This window comes from Alligator mississippiensis, chromosome 2, assembly GCF_030867095.1.
Source record: "Alligator mississippiensis isolate rAllMis1 chromosome 2, rAllMis1, whole genome shotgun sequence".
NCBI classification, from domain to species: domain Eukaryota; kingdom Metazoa; phylum Chordata; order Crocodylia; family Alligatoridae; genus Alligator; species Alligator mississippiensis.
In genome coordinates, this window is record NC_081825.1 from 49,520,423 (window position 1) to 49,536,326 (window position 15,904).

Sequence of the window (15,904 nt, forward strand, 5' to 3'; positions counted from 1 at the left end):
TCTCACTTCCTTAGAGGTCTCCTTGCCAATGGAAAATTCCATTTCTGTAGGTGGCTTCTTGCCAGAGAGTCTGTCAAATTCCCAAAAACAGAACTCTTACTCAGCCTCTCTAATTCAGTAACATACCAATCTATACGTTCTCCTATTATTTGTGGGCATTCAGAACCTCCTGAATGAAGCCATCAATATTTCTCCTTGCTATGCCCATCCAATGTGTGAATATTTACTGTATTTACTAAGTTCTAGGACAAGGTTCCCCCCCACACACACATTTAACATGAGAAAAATAAGTCCTTTGTCTTACAATTGCATACTAAGGTGGTGGGTGGCTGCTGTGACTCCAGCTCCAGCCCCTACCCAAGATTGGGGCCAAAGCTGCAGCTTCTGCCTGCCTCCCCCCTCCCCCCACATCTACACCTCACCATTTGTCCCCCCACACAGCCTCTGCTGCAGCCCCAGTGGAGAAAGAGCAGGTGGGGAGGTCAAGCAGCTTGCCCCATGCTACCTGCCTACCCCTCCCCACAGCTTTGGGCCCCCCTCTTCTTCCCCCTCTGTTCCCTCCCTCCCCCCCTTACCCTTGCTGTATGCTAGCAGGCTCTGTGCATGCTGCAGCTGGAGCACTGAGCACAGCGCTTGCTTGCAGCCCGTACATCTGCTACAGGGACTGAGCTGGGGCTGTGTTCAGTGCCGCAAGGCTAGAAAGGGGACAGAGCCTGGGGGTGCAGAGCAAGGGTAAGCGGGGATACGGAGAGCAGAGGCTGGAGGGCAAGGGGAGAGGAGGGAACAGAGAGCCTGGGGGAGTGGGGAGCAGAGAGGATGGAAGGAAGGGGAGAGCAGAGGCTGGGAGGAAGAAGGAGGGAGAGTGGAAGGGGGGCCTGAGGCTGGGGGTGGGGCAGGTTTCGTTTTAAAAAATTGGCTAAAACTCTAGACTAATACGGCTACAACCTGGATACCTGACACATGGAAGATATTGAATTTTAGCCAATTTTTTTAAATTAAATCTTCAGATTTTCTCAAACAGGAAGCAACTGTGACCACCTGAAACCTGAGATCCTGCTCCTGCTGTTTCAAGCTAATTTGCATCATCACAAATCCTCACAGGCGGTGAGAGGCTCCGTACCAGCTATGCATTCACTGCCCAGAGGAGTATTCCATCTGTTGACTCCTTGTGAAATCCTATGAAATATGAACTTTCATTTCTACCCAGGAGAACTTTTACAATCTTTTCTCCAATGTCTGATGAAGGGTGTTTGTGCCCAAAAGCTTGCAACTAAAGAACTTTTTTTTGCAAAAATTTTGTTGGTCTAATAGAAGATATCATCTGTACTATGAGTCTTGATTGCTTTAATTAGAATGCCTGCAGCATCTTGCGTGTTCAGCACCCCACATTTCAAAATAGCAGAGGAGGCACTTTAACTAAAACTCATTTGACAAGCTTTAGTTAAAGTGCTCCACTGCCATTTTGAAACATGGGACACTGAATACATGAGGCAATGCAGCATGCTGGAGCATTCCGATTAGAATGCTTCAGCAGACTCAATTAATCGAGTCTGCTCTGATGTATTCTGATTAGAAAGCGTCAGAGCACATGTAAAAGTTGTACTACACTAAGCAGACCTTCTAATCAATCTGAAAGAAATGAATGCCTAACCAACAGTATGTCCTGCACTATTTCCAAGTACTCTTAGCACTGGCACTATTTTAAACTTTAAAATACTTAGACTTGTCTTAATTCCTTGTCTGAGATTTAGTAAATAAACTCCCATTAGTCTGTTTAAATATTTCTAAAGATAAGTACCACTATAAACAGGTATTACATTTTGTACCTAACCTTTATTTATCTTCCCCCATAATTCCACCCATTGACTAAACCCATGAGAGTGTAGTTGTGGTTTTAAAAATGTATTAAACCTTCAGGATCAGAAGTTTGACAAAACAAAATTAATCTTGGGGATATTTTAAGTTGACATAAATATGGTTAGAATAATGGGACAATAGGATTGAACTTCACCAACTAGAACCGAAGACTAGAGTGCTTGCACATCTAGGTTTATATGCCACAAACTCATTTTTAACTCACTAGTATTCAGGTAGAAAGTCAGAAGCATGTGGTCTCTGAGTGTGTATGGATTGTGGGTATGATTCATTCCTTTACCAGGAGCTGTAGGCGTATAATGAGTTGCTGAGCTCATGAGGTGCCTGAAGGAAACAGTCTTCTCTCACAGGAAAAAAAAGAAGTCTCGTCTTTACTTGTCTAGTGAGGTACCAGTGGAGCAGGTTCCCATTTTCAAGAAAAGGGGTAGTTGTTCTTTCATTGCTTAACCTTTTTTTCTTACCTGTGGGGAATTTTTAGCATAAAATTGTGAATAGTTCTTAATATAAATAAAAATATATTTTAAATGTTGATGGCAAGTATTGTTTTCTGGGGCTTCAAAGAGTCACATCTGTACTTTACAAACCATGCTGTTGGAAAATCAGCCAACTTCCAGGTGTTCAAATTAGTACACTCTGGCTGCATCTGCATGTGCAATTAATGCACAGTAAGGTTACTGCGCAATAAAATAAGGCGCAAGAAGATGTGGCCAGGAACGTATCTACACATGCACCCTGCTGGGCGCAGATTTGTGTCTAACTGGAGCAGCCCGGTCCAGGGCTGCTCCTGCTCTGCTCCACTGCAGCAACCAGGGAGAGCTCCAGGCTCTCCTGGGTACCAGCTTGGGGACTGGCAGTGGGCTGGTTCCTATGTTCATGGGGCCAGGAGAAATGTGCCTGCTTCAGGGGCAGCTGTCTCCCAGCCCCATGAACATTGGGACCCTACCTGGCTAAGCTCCAATGCAGGGAGAGCTGTGCAGGCTGCAGAGGGAGCTGTCTCCTGGCCCTGTGCACACTGGGGCCCTGCCTGGCTAAGCCTCAATGAGGCTTGCAGCTGGATGCTTGCAGCATCCATCTCTTGGCCCCATGCACATGGGGACTCATCCCCATGTGCACAGAGTGCCAGGAGAGCTGTGCCAGTTGCAGGGGCATCTGTCTCTTGGCCTCGTGCATATTGGGACCCATCCCCACGTGCATGGGGGCATAAGACAACTGCTCCTGCAACTGACACAGCTCTCCCCACATTGGGCCTTAGCCAGGCAGCATTTGTCTCCTGCTGCCTGGGAGCAAAATGCCAGGTCAGCATCTATAAATGCACTACTGTGCTTTACCTAATGCACCATTTATGTAGTACCTGTATGTGATGGTACTAGCAAATGGAGTGTTAGACTAATTTAATGTGCTTAAATCCAGTGCACATGTAGATGGTTATGCTTTACTATGCATTATTAGTCTAATGCACAGTAAAGTATCTCATGTGGCTGTACCCTCTGAATAGTTTACTCAGTGTTCAACAAAATTCTCCTTTCTTCTGTTGAAAGACCATCATCAGTCATTATCTATTAACACCCATAGTTAATGTGTAATAGATGGTCTTTGTTTTTGGAAGACAAATTACTTCCTCACTTTTTAGTCTTGTTTAGTAGAGCCACTGAGTCTGAATGAATCACTCGGTTGAGTACTGTAAATTGTTATTTTGCTTCTGACTACATTTTTCTGAAGGCAGTCCAAAAATGTTTCTCCTATTTTTTTTCCCAGTGTCTCTACCTCTGAAAAAATAAGGAGGCTCTAAATGATTCTTTTTGGACTGCCTGTCTCTGGGTGAATTAGTATTTTATAAATAACTTTATTATCAATTCATCCTCTAAACCAATACTATATACTTTGTCTATTTTCTCCATTTTCTGCATACTCATAGATTCATAGATGCTAGGGTCAGAAGGGACCTCAATAGATCATCGAGTCTGACCCCCTGCATAGGCAGGAAAGAGTGCTGGGTTTAGATGACCCCAGCTAGATGCCTATCTAACCTCCTCTTGAAGACCCCCAGGGTAGGGGAGAGCACCACCTCCCTTGGGAGCCCGTTCCAGACCTTGGCCACTCTAACTGTGAAGAAGTTCTTCCTAATGTTCAGTCTAAATCTGCTCTCTGCTAGCTTGTGGCCATTATTTCTTGTAACCCGCGGGGGCGCCTTAGTGAATAAAACCTCACCAATTCCCTTCTGTGCCCCATGATGAACTTATAGGCAGCCACAAGGTCGCCTCTCAACCTTCTCTTGCGGAGGCTGAAGAGGTCCAGGTGCCCTAGTCTCTCCTCATAGGGCTTGGCCTGCAAGCCATTAACCATACGAGTGGCCCTTCTCTGGACCCTCTCCAGGTTATCCACATCCCTCTTGAAGTGCGGCGCCCAAAATTGCACGCAGTATTCCAACTGCAGTCTGACCAGCGCCCGATAGAGGGGAAGTATCACCTCCTTGGTTCTGTTCGTCATGCATCTGCTGATGCACGATAAAGTGCCATTAGCTTTCCTGATGACTTCGTCACACTGATGACTCATGTTCACCTTGGAGTCCACTAGGACTTCAAGATCCCTTTCCGCTTCCGTGCCTCCAAGCAGGTCATTTCCTAGGCAGTAGGTATGCTGGACATTTTTCCTCCCTAGGTGCAGCACTTTACTATCTGATATGTAGATGAAAGTCTCTACCCCAGAGAATTTTCAGTCATTTTTACTTATCCATGAAATACTGAGCAAATTGAAGCCCTAAAAATTGATTATTTCCAAGCAATATTGTGATACTGAGAATAATATGTCAATATCTTACAGTTATGAAGAAACCAACAAAAATATAAGATTTTCACTTTTGTCCAAAATGTTGTGAAATAAATGTCTGCTGCAATGTTGGTCTATCATATTTTACTCAGTAATCTGCTAATCAATGCATGACTGAAAAAAATACTTTCTGAAGGATTTCAATCTTGTCATCACTAAACAAAGAAAATAGAGAAGCCACAGTTAAAGCCCAGGGCAGCTATTTCTGTCTTTTGGAAAGTAGACTGTGCACAGAAGGAGTTCTGTTTTAAAACTCTTGCAATATTAATTTAGAGAATTGTAACAGACAGCCTAGGGGCTCTGTACTCCTTTAAGGGAAGAAGCAGCTTAGCCAGGGAGCTCTGCAAACTAGGCATGGTACAACAGCTGCAGGCTGCTGGAGCAACAAGCAAGTGAGACAATTAGCATAGGGTTACCACACGTCTGGGTTTTCCCAGACATATCCTCTTTTTTGGCCCCCTGTCCTCCTGTCTGGGTGGGTTTTTAAAATGAGAGCAAATGTCTGGGTTTTTGCTTTGCCTCTGCTTTTCCTGGGCATGAGCAGCTTGGATGCTTGGGGCTGGGAGCAGCAAGCAAGGTGACTGGCTGACAGGGGTTACGTGGTCTGTGCACAGGGCCCCGGCAAATGAGAGAGAGAGAGAGAGAGGGAGTGCATGTGGGAGCTGCATGGGCAGCAGAGCTGGGGTGGTGGGGGGGTTGGGAGCTCTGGGTCAGCAGTGAGGGGCACCGGCATTGCTGGGGGGGCAGGGCTGCAGGTTGGGAGTGAGGGGTACCGGCAGAGCTGGGGACCAGGGGGCTGTGGGGTGTAAGTGAGGGGCATCAGCAGGGCTGAGGCTCAGGGAGCTCACAAGGAACCAGACTGGGAGGTATGCCAGCCCAAGGGAAAGGAAGGTTTGCCCTCTGAAAGGAGCAGAGGGCTGCTTCCACTGTTGTGATTTACGTTATAGCCTGGGGGCTTATGTTTACATTACTGTTTATACCAGCAGTTTGGGTTGGGACTGTAAGGGGCAGTTATGGAGACCCCAGGGCAGGCTCAAGGCTTTAGTGTGTATTGAGCTCAGGGTCTAAGGGCCCGGTGCCAGAGAGTAACACAGCTACAGGGGGATGGGCCTGGCAGAGAGGGGTCAGGGGCCCAGTGACCAGAAACAACAAGCAAGAGGTAGTGCCTCAGAGCTGAGCCTGATACAGTGGGCCCAGTCTAGAAGGCCTAGCAAAATTAAAGGGGCTGAGGAGGCCAGAGTCCCAACAGAAGTAACAACATTACAGTACCATCTACAAGGCATGGGGCATAGTGTAGGGAAGGATTTGGAGCCACACAATTAGCCCTTAAGGCTTTAGGTACCCTGCTAGGTGCAGGTGACTATACAGGCCAAGTGAGGGGCCTGGGACTATAGAGGACTGGTAGGGTGCCAAGGAACCCAAGTGATGGGGTTCAGTCAGACTGGAGCCACTCAAAGCTCCTTGGGCAGCCTCCCTATTTATCATAATACCATCAAGGTGTGGCAGGGGAGATCAGGAAGGTGCCCTAGGGGCGGAGCAAGGCACAGTCGTAGAGCCACCAGGGGGTTTCATGGCCACCCCGGACTCCAACATGCTCCAGAATGTAAAGGAGATGTGCAATGAGAATGTTAATAGTACTGTTAGACTATTACTAAGATAAAAATGATGTTGGCAACTGCACACCCTCTGCCTTCCAAAAAATGCTGTTTATAAATTTGATGCAACCAACAATTTGGCATTATTTACCATTCAGAGATAATGACAGGTTTCAGTTTTGCAAAGAGGATCTTTTCCCATAAGACAGTCTCTCTGACCTATAATAGAAATCAGAGGTGTAACAAGGAAGAGAAAACATTCTGCTTTTCTAACTCTCCTTCAGCAATCCCTCACAGTCCAGGATAACTGTCTCCCATGATTGTCTTATCTGTGTGTCCAAAGGTGGCTGATGAGGCCCATCCAGGATTGACAGACTCTACTGCAGCTCTGACACGTTTCCATGTGGGCCGGGTGGTGCTGGATTTTTTATTTGGTCCATGACGTGCTGTTTCTGTCACTCCCACTTTTCTATCTCCTGCTGTTGTTGTGAGGCTTAAAGTACAGAGCTCCTTAGAGCAGACTCTTCCTCTATTTGGGGCAGTCCTGGGTGATTGTCAACTCATGGGAGACTTCAGTCTTGCATTTTTTTTAAGTTGGCCTTCAGGACATCCCTGAAGCACTTTCTCTGCCTTCCTCTTGAGCATATGCCTTGGCTGAGCTAGGAGAATAAAATTTGCTTTGGGAGCCTGGAGTCAGACATCCAGATGACATGGCCAGCCCAGCAAAGTTGATGCTAGATAATCACTGTATCAATACTCATGGTGTTTGCTTGCAGGAGGATGCTAAAATTGGTGCATCTCTTTTCCCACTGGATTCAGAGGATCTTCTGTAGGCAGTGTTGATGGTACTTCTCCAACAACTTTAGATGTCTCCTGTATGTTGTTCACATCACAGCTCTGTACAGCAAGGTAGGAATCACGACTGCTTGATAAACCATGAGCTTCGTTTTGAATCTGATGTTGCAATCTTCAAACACCCATTTCTTCAGGCATCTAAAGGCTGCACTTGCAGATTTGAGGTGATGTGGGATTTCTTCATCGATACCAGCCTTTTGTGAGAAATGATTTCCAATGTATGGGAAATCCTCAATGTTCTCCAGAGTTTCACCATGGATCTGGATTACTGGAGCTGTAGACTGTTCATTAGGAGCTTGTTGGTGGAGGACCTTAGTCTTTCAAATGCTAAGCGTCAGTCCCATTTTCTAGTATGCCTCAGTAAAGACATTGACAATTTCCTGAAGGTCTGCTTCTGAGTGGGTGCACACTACAGTATCATCAGCATACTGGAGCTCAGTGATTGTGGTCGGCTTGGAGTCAAATGAGGTTAAACAGCTTATCAACATCATCAGTAGTTTAGCTGCACCCCTGCTGGAAGCTTTTTGGTGGTCAGATGTAACATCGCAGCAAGAAATGCTGAGAAGAGCGTTGGAACAATGATGCAGCCTTGTTTAACCTCAAAGGGAACTGTGATAGATCCCTTACTGAGTGTCACAACCCAAAGGTGTGATTTTTGTTTGTGTGTGCGCTTCAGCACCGCTAAATTATTTCCCGCTATTTGTCGCTTTCTTTGCACGGTAGAGTTCTCTGCTGCAAGAGAGAACTCTGGTGCAACGGGGATTTCCCGCCAAATTACAGCTTCTTTGCAGGGTCCATTTCTTTTGCATCATAGTGATACACGCTGCAAAGGAGTTCCCACCATTTGTATTAGGATTCACGCCACATTATTGGCCAATTCCTAATGTAGGCACACGTGGCGGCTAGCGATTGGCTTGCTAGCCGTACAAAAGGCTTGGGTAGTTTCCGCCCAAGCCGGAGGAGGGAGGACGAGAAAGATTCTGTGTGAAGATCTCCAAGTGCTGCGGACCCTCGTGGACCCAACGCGCCTTCCCTAAGCAGGCAATAGAGGCAATAGAACCGAGCCTACGGAGCTTTCGCTTCTAGCCTCTCCCCGTCGCCGAGCGCAATCCTAGACGTATCCCTTTCCTGTAACTTCAGACCCGCGGAGCCTAAGTAACTCCAGGGAAGCTTTTCGAACCTAACCGAACCAGACCCGCGGAGCCTGAACAACTCCGTGGGAGCAATCGATTTGTCGTGTTCCTCTAGCGAGGATCTAAGCGGGAGCTGTGCCTGGAAACCTGTCCAGCCTACACCAATACCATCTTTGGGTGTAAGTAAACAATCTTGTCAATCAACCATTATGCCTCTGTAACTAATTCTAACTCGCGTGCGCTAAACCGCCCTGCGGTTCTCTCCAGCCCCGCGTGCCCGGGCTGCCGGCCACAGCCCATGTGCAATGAAGACAGGCCCGGCTCACCCCCGGCTCGCACATGGCGACGGGAATGAGATCGGAATCGCCGCCGCACATGGTGACAAAGGTGGGATCGGGGCACGGCCTGCACATGGCGACGAGGATGGGATCAGGAGAGAATGCGCATGTAGCAACCCAGACGGGATTAAGAGAGAATACGCTAGAGTTAGAATTGGTTAGGAACTGCCCTTGGCACGATAACCAACGCCAAGTGAAAAGCTTTGAAGAATTAGAGATACATATCGCTTACCACCAGGCGGGCGGAACGGGTGAAAGGTTTGTAAGCGGCCGTCTGTCGCTAAAGGGAGAAGAGGGAATCTCCGAAGACGGAGCCCCGAGAGAAAGGGAAGTGTACTTGCTCCCTGCGGCGTTCGGGTGTATAATGAGAGATGAGCGGGTCCTGTTTAGGCCCCTTGATACTGTGCCCCTCACCGAACCCAACCTGGCGGGCGAAACGAACCCGACTTTCACCCGGGAGCGTGCCCGATGCCTACGATATGCTCAGGAGAGTGAAGAACCGGAGCCCATCGGCCTGTTCTCCCCGTGTATGGTAATGTCTAGATTACGGGGTCACGAGCTTCCATCCGAGCTCCACGAAGATCTGGAGATGGAGGAACGCCCCACGGATGAAAGAGTGGCCTTGCGGTACGACAAGGGGGGAGAAGGTAGTGCAACTATTCGTACTATAATGAACCTAATGCAGAAAAATTTAAGTTTAAAAACCCAGCTGCAGATGGCGATCTGCTCGGTCAAAGAAGTGGCTGAGAAAAAGGAACCTGAAACGCCGGTCCAAGATGGCGCCGAGCAAGAGGGAGACCGCATGGAAGAACCGGAAAAGAAGGGTGGAGCTTCTAACGAACCCGCGAGAGTTCGGTCAGCGACTCCACCCATCAACGCAGCGTCGTCGCCAGCAACCCCGCCTAGCGACGCAGCAGCGTCTCGGCTGACCACGCCTTCCTGCCGACGAAAGAGAGAGTCAAGCGGAGGAGAGCATCCGCCCCTCCTGCCTGAAGCAACGACAGCAGCAGTAACCCCCGCGGCAGCAGTTCAGCCTATGACAGCATCGACTCCCGAAGGAGCAGCTTGTTCTGCAACAACCACTAACCGAGTTGCTACTACTTATTATGCTCGCACCAGAACTGAGTTGCAGGATTTATGTAGAGCATCAAAAATTCAACCTGAAGAGACTCTAGCTGTATGGTTAGGATGTTTAGTCATAGAACTTGGATCTGACCTGCTGAACCAAGAAGAAGCAAGCTTCTTAGTTAGACAAGCTTCGTGGAGTAGAGGACATGTCACCGTCATCAACATGATAACATGTAATATTCACTGGCCTATTCCACTGCCAGTGCTTGTTGCAGGACTGATTAGTCAAAAAGCCCACACGTGGCATACAGGACGGCCAGAGTATACTGGCGCAGATCACCTTATGCTGGCAATGATTGGCGTCTCGTACTGTGCTTGGAACCCGAGAGCATGTGTGCTAGGACTAACATCACTCCAGTGAATAAGACCATGGCCTCACCGTCATTTGCGAGATCCTGGAACCGTTCCACTAACCTCTCACAGCCTAGACAGTTGTCTCGAGATCTACAGGCAAAAGAACATCGTCATTCTTTGAATTCTGCTCAGTCCAATGGTAAATCAACCCGTGAGTAATCTTCTTTGTCAATTGCCAAGACTGAGTATCCTGATGAAGCCAAGATTGTCTTTTGATTGGGACTGTCAACACCCGACCAGGACCCAAGGCACCAGACGATGTGGATCCGATCTCCCACCACCGCCACCGAGAACCCTAGAGGAGCGATACATGTTTGGATTTCTCCTACAGCGTTTCAGCCTTAACAAGCGGCAGCTTCGGATTTTAGGGGACGCAGGCCAATGGCAGTTAGCTTATGAGTTAGGTTTCCGTTATATGGAAGAACCAGATGATGAATCTTCGACGATCTCGTCTAATTAAGCCATAAGAATCGTTTAAAATTGTTTAAGTTTGTTAAATTAGGTCATTAATCTGTTTTGAGAGTTTTCTGTTTACAGATCCAGAATTCAGAGCGTATGGCAAAGAGGAGCCTTAAGAGAGATGACATCACTGAGCAGTGAGGAGACGTGTGACCTCGCCACGACGCCCACTGAAGCCCTGATCGTGCAATTTTGTTATAAATCAGATTATGTGTTTATGTTGATTATTATTTCTTGATTGTTATGTAACTTGATCCCAGGACAGCGAATTTTATGTTTGTGTATTTGTTTGATGGCTTGTTTACTTGTTTGATGATCACGACAAACTTCTAGATTGCTCGGAAGAGTATGGCATAATTTAGCTATGCTCTCAGCAAGGGGGGATGTCACAACCCAAAGGTGTGATTTTTGTTTGTGTGTGTGCTTCGGCACCGCTAAATTATTTCCCGCTATTTGTCACTTTCTTTGCACGGTAGAGTTCTCTGCTGCAAGAGAGAACTCTGGTGCAACGGGGATTTCCCGCCAAATTACAGCTTCTTTGCAGGGTCCATTTCTTTTGCATTATAGTGATACACGCTGCAAAGAAGTTCTCGCCATTTGTATTAGGATTCGCGCCACATAATTGGCCAATTCCTAATGTAGGCACACATGGCGGCTAGTGATTGGCTTGCTAGCCGTACAAAAGGCTTGGGTAGTTTCCGCCCAAGCCGGAGGAGGGAGGACGAGAGAGATTCTGTGTGAAGATCTCCAAGCACTGCGGACCCTCGCGGACCCGACGAGCCTCCCCTAAGCAGGCAATAGAGGCAATAGAACCGAGCCTACGGAGCTTTCGCTTCTAGCCTCTCCCCGTCGCCGAGCGCAATCCTAGACGTATCCCTTTCCTGTAACTTCAGACCCGTGGAGCCTAAGTAACTCTGGGGAAACTTTTCGAACCTAACCGAACCGGACCCGCGGAGCCTGAACAACTCCATGGGAGCAATCAATTTGTCGTGTTCCTCTAGCGAGGATCTAAGCGGAAGCTGTGCCTGGAAACCTGTCCAGCCTACACCAATACCATCTTTGGGTGTAAGTAAACAATCTTTTCAATCAACCATTACGCCTCCGTAACTAATTCTAACTCGCGTGCGCTAAACCGCCCTGCGGTTCTCTCCAGCCCCGTGTGCCCGGGCTGCTGGCCACAGCCCGTGTGCAATGAAGACAGGCCCGGCTCGCCCCCGGCTCGCACATGGAGACGGGAATGAGATCGGAATCGCCACCGCACATGGCGACAAAGGTGGGATCGGGGCGCGGCCCGCACACTGAGAACCACCGCTCTCATACTATCATAGAGCAGGCAGAAAATGGGGACAAATTTTGGTGGGCATACATACTTCAAATACACTTCCTCGCTGACAGAGATAACAGCTTTGGTGATGTCAAAGAAGGACATGTAGAGAGGCTTATGTTGTTCCCGACATTTCTCCTGCAGCCGGTGAGCTATGAAGATCATATCAGTTGTGCCTCATGATGCACTAAACCCACACTGAGATTCTGGGAGGAGCTCTTCAGGAAGTTCAGAAGGGTTCTTGCAATGATCTTTCCTGTAGTGAAGAGCAAGGCAGTCCTTCTGTAGTTTTCACAGTCAGACTTACTTCATTTCTTAAAGACTGTCACAATCATGGCATCCCTGAGGTCATCTGGGATTTCCTCATTATTCCAGATTCTTAAAATGAGGGGATGAAGCTGTGATGTGAGCTTCTCTTCCCTGTTTTAAGATTTCAGCAGCACCATGTCATAATTTCCTTCTTAATTGGTAATTATGTTATATGGAAGAGAGGACTAAGCCAAAAGGGTGATAACTGGGGTTTGCTGTGTGAAAGGAAATGCAAAGGAAAGAAAGGTACATTTGAAACAGAAACAAAATCCAAACAATAATTTTATTGGAAAAATTATCTTTTTCTTAGAGGAGAACATTCAGTTTTTGCAAGCTGCCATCTTCACATCTATAAAGTTTCAAAACCTTAAGAAAAATGTTAAAGTCTTATGAAGCTTTCTCTTCACTCCTAGAAACTTAAAGCAGAATCCAGTATTAACAGACAAGTAACAAGAATTTTAACTACTGCATATTCTACGACACAGGTATACAACCTGGGGATTGCAAACAAGATTTTTGCCCCATTTTTCTTTATGGCTAGATGGCAGAATTGTTCCTATAACTTTTCTAATCTAATGGGGGAAATGGAATGTAATATTAGGAAGGCTAAGGCATGGATTGAGATGAAACTAGCAAGCATAATATCATAAAAGGGAAAAAAAAGGCCTTCCATAAGCATGTTAGCAATCACAGGAAGACCAAGGAAAGTTTTAGTGTTTTAGTTTAATTTTCCACTGTGGGAACAAATTTTAAATCTCTGGTTTGAACTGAGCACTGTTTCAAATTTTATGGTCAAGCACCTGCAGCAGAACGGAAAGACCATTATCTTTTAAAACATAAATCTAAAATCAAAGTTGAAAAGAGATCCATGTGAAGGATGTGGTTGATTTCAGTGGTTTTAGTGTTAGTTTGATAAGTTACTGAGTGAAACAGCAAATCTGTTTAAATTGTAATAATTGGGTCTAAAACTCTTTAGCTCTGTGAAAATCTGTTTCAACATATGTTAAATAATTAGCAACATTTCCACCCCCAGGACAAGGAAGGAAGCACTTGGTCTAGATGGGTAAAATATCACTTTGTAATTTTTCGCAAATGTCATATTTACTGAATAATGAAAGGCAAATTACGACTGCTGTGAGCTTTGTAATCTACAACACTGGGAAATGAACTATTGCGTATTGAGAATGAGCCAAATGAGCTGGATCTTATGTTCAACCATTTTACGCCAAGCAATCTAACATTCAGGAAATTAATTTTCTTGCTGGCAACTTGCTTGGGAGGGACTTGTGTATTGAGGTAGCATAGGCTTTTTCATGAAGGTAATAGGAATAATTGTGTGGTACATCTGATAGTGCTATAGATTTATATATGTGCTTATGTGATATAGAGCATGCTCTGCATATAAGAAATCCTGCTTGTTCTTCCCCCTCTTTTTGTATTTTATTATCTTTATTTGTAAGAGAAATGATTAGGGTGTCAATGTCAATGTATCTTTAAAAAATGACTGCAGTCCAAAGGTCTAATTTGAATAGTTTAATGGCATTTAATCTCTGGAGTGGTCTCTTATTACACATGAGTGTTGGAGGGGATTTGTTATTCCAGCAAATATTTCTAATTGAAAAGAAAAATGATGGAAAACACAATAATGAACAGATTAAAAGAGATGTTTCCAGACTCATCCAGGTTTTACATTTATTTAGGTAACAGTTGAATTGTATCAGCATGTCTGCTTTGTACTCTTCTCTGTATTCCCTTTGTTCTCCTCTCTACATCTTACTGCTTCAATAACGTTCTTTCAACTGTTCTGTTTTGCTGCTAACTACTGGACTATTTTTAATTTTCTTATCCCTTAGTCCTCTTCTAAGATTTAAAAAACAGAAACTGCAGACCTGTGGTGTTTTGTAGTTGTATGTCCTTTGCTGCTGAGATTTAAAATGCTTTGTTTGGATAAGAATTCAATCACCAACTATTATTATGTCTGAAGTATCAAGGCTTCAATACAGTAGGATGAAGCAAGTTAAAAGGGGGGCAAATCTGCCCCCCCATTTCTGCAGTTGAGGCTTCCCTGGTAGTGGCCCTGGCACATTTAAAGCTTTATGAAGACCTGAACTAAAGAGTTTCCAAGTTTTATTATTCTGATTTAAAAAATTCAGGGACATTGTGTCAAGGCTTCAGACACCTAAGTATTATTAACAGATTACAATCTCAGCTTTCCATGCAAACTCAGCATCAGATGCTTACCAGAGCCTTTTTCCTTCTCTTCATCACTGGGAAGAAAGCACCTTTATAGCTCACAAAATCCTCTTAAACGACTACCACATACCTGGAAAATAAGCAAAATTGGACTCTTTTGGAGTCAAAGAAAAAGAAGTTTCTAGGACTTTGGGAGCCTTCACAAGGAATGGCTTGCCAGACCCTTTATAGCAAAGAAGATCTAGCTGTGGCACTATGGCACAGGAAGAGAGCCTTTGGGTGGGCTGGTCATGACCAACTAGGGATTTTATGTGTTCTTTTTATAAAAAGCCAGTATTTTACCAGATATTATTTACCATATTTACTCAAATACAAGATGAGGTTTTATTTCCCTACATTCACATAGGGTAAAAAGCCCCTTATCTTATATTTGCATACAAGAAAACCTAATTGAATACATTGCCTATCATTAAACTGCTACCAAAAGCAGCATGTGCTCAGTAATGGAAACCAATTATGAAGCTAATTAAATGCAACCAACACTGAGCATTGCTATAAAACATATGGCCCATATTGGACAAACAGGCTGGTAGGTGTTGCCCCCAGTATTCCTTTTACCAGAGACCCCCAAGGTTTGACACAGCCCTTCATCTGTTTTGGTATCAGGTGAACTTTAATAGTAATCGCTATGCTTTATTGCAAGTTTCCTCCTTATAATACGACCTGGCAAGTTGTTCCCTTAGACGTTCAGCAACGACCTTCAGTGGTACTGGCCTCAGATCCTCTGCTGGGTGTGTGGGATGTTAGTTCCTGGATTCCTCATTTTTCAAACAAGAATTCCAAGGTTGCTCTTGTCTCCCCAAAGTGGCAACACAAACACACACTGTCTTTTTGCTTGTCCACTACTTTAGTAACTTTCTCATCTCAAACTGTCCAACCTTCAAGTTTCTTACCTCTTCTTTTTAGATAAGGTACTCTAATCCTATTCCGTTTTTGGTTTCCTTTCCTTCTAGGGAAACTACTGTGCCTGGTTAGCCCACCGTATCAATCACAGCACTCACTTTTCCCAGTGCCTTATAAGGCACTCCGTACAATTTAATTTCTTAATTCCAGGAAGGCCTAAAGTTATGCTAAGAGCCTGAGTATAACTGAGTTTGCCTGCTACAGTAAGAGACATTTTTTTTTTGAGTGGTCCTTAAAAAAAGAGCAGGTGTTCCCTCCACAGGGAACTGGCACCAGGCCTAGAAGAAGTACTGCAATTCCAGGCTGGCACCAGGAGGGACAGTCAGCTCTGACACCATCCTCCTGGTGCCAAAAATGCTTGATCTTAGACAAAAGGCCAAGATGCTGATGGGAACTTACCACAAGGATGGGTTAGTGAAGCCTATCTAAGTAAGACATATGGTAGAGTCCACTGAGCACCATCCCTTCAGTGCTGACTCTTTTTCAAGTCATTGTGAGCCACAACACTGCATATATTTTGACTTCCTCTTCATTCAGGTGCAGCTCAGCTGC

General features: G+C 45.6%; 1 long non-coding RNA gene across 1 annotated transcript; it reads left to right on the forward strand.

Moving 5' to 3' along the window:
• The first annotated feature begins 576 nt into the window (after positions 1–576).
• On the forward strand, positions 577–2,404 carry LOC132248531 (uncharacterized). The gene is made up of 2 exons (XR_009459751.1): positions 577–732; positions 1,008–2,404. It is a non-coding gene; the product is annotated as an uncharacterized LOC132248531 (long non-coding RNA).
• The last annotated feature ends 13,500 nt before the right edge of the window (positions 2,405–15,904 follow it).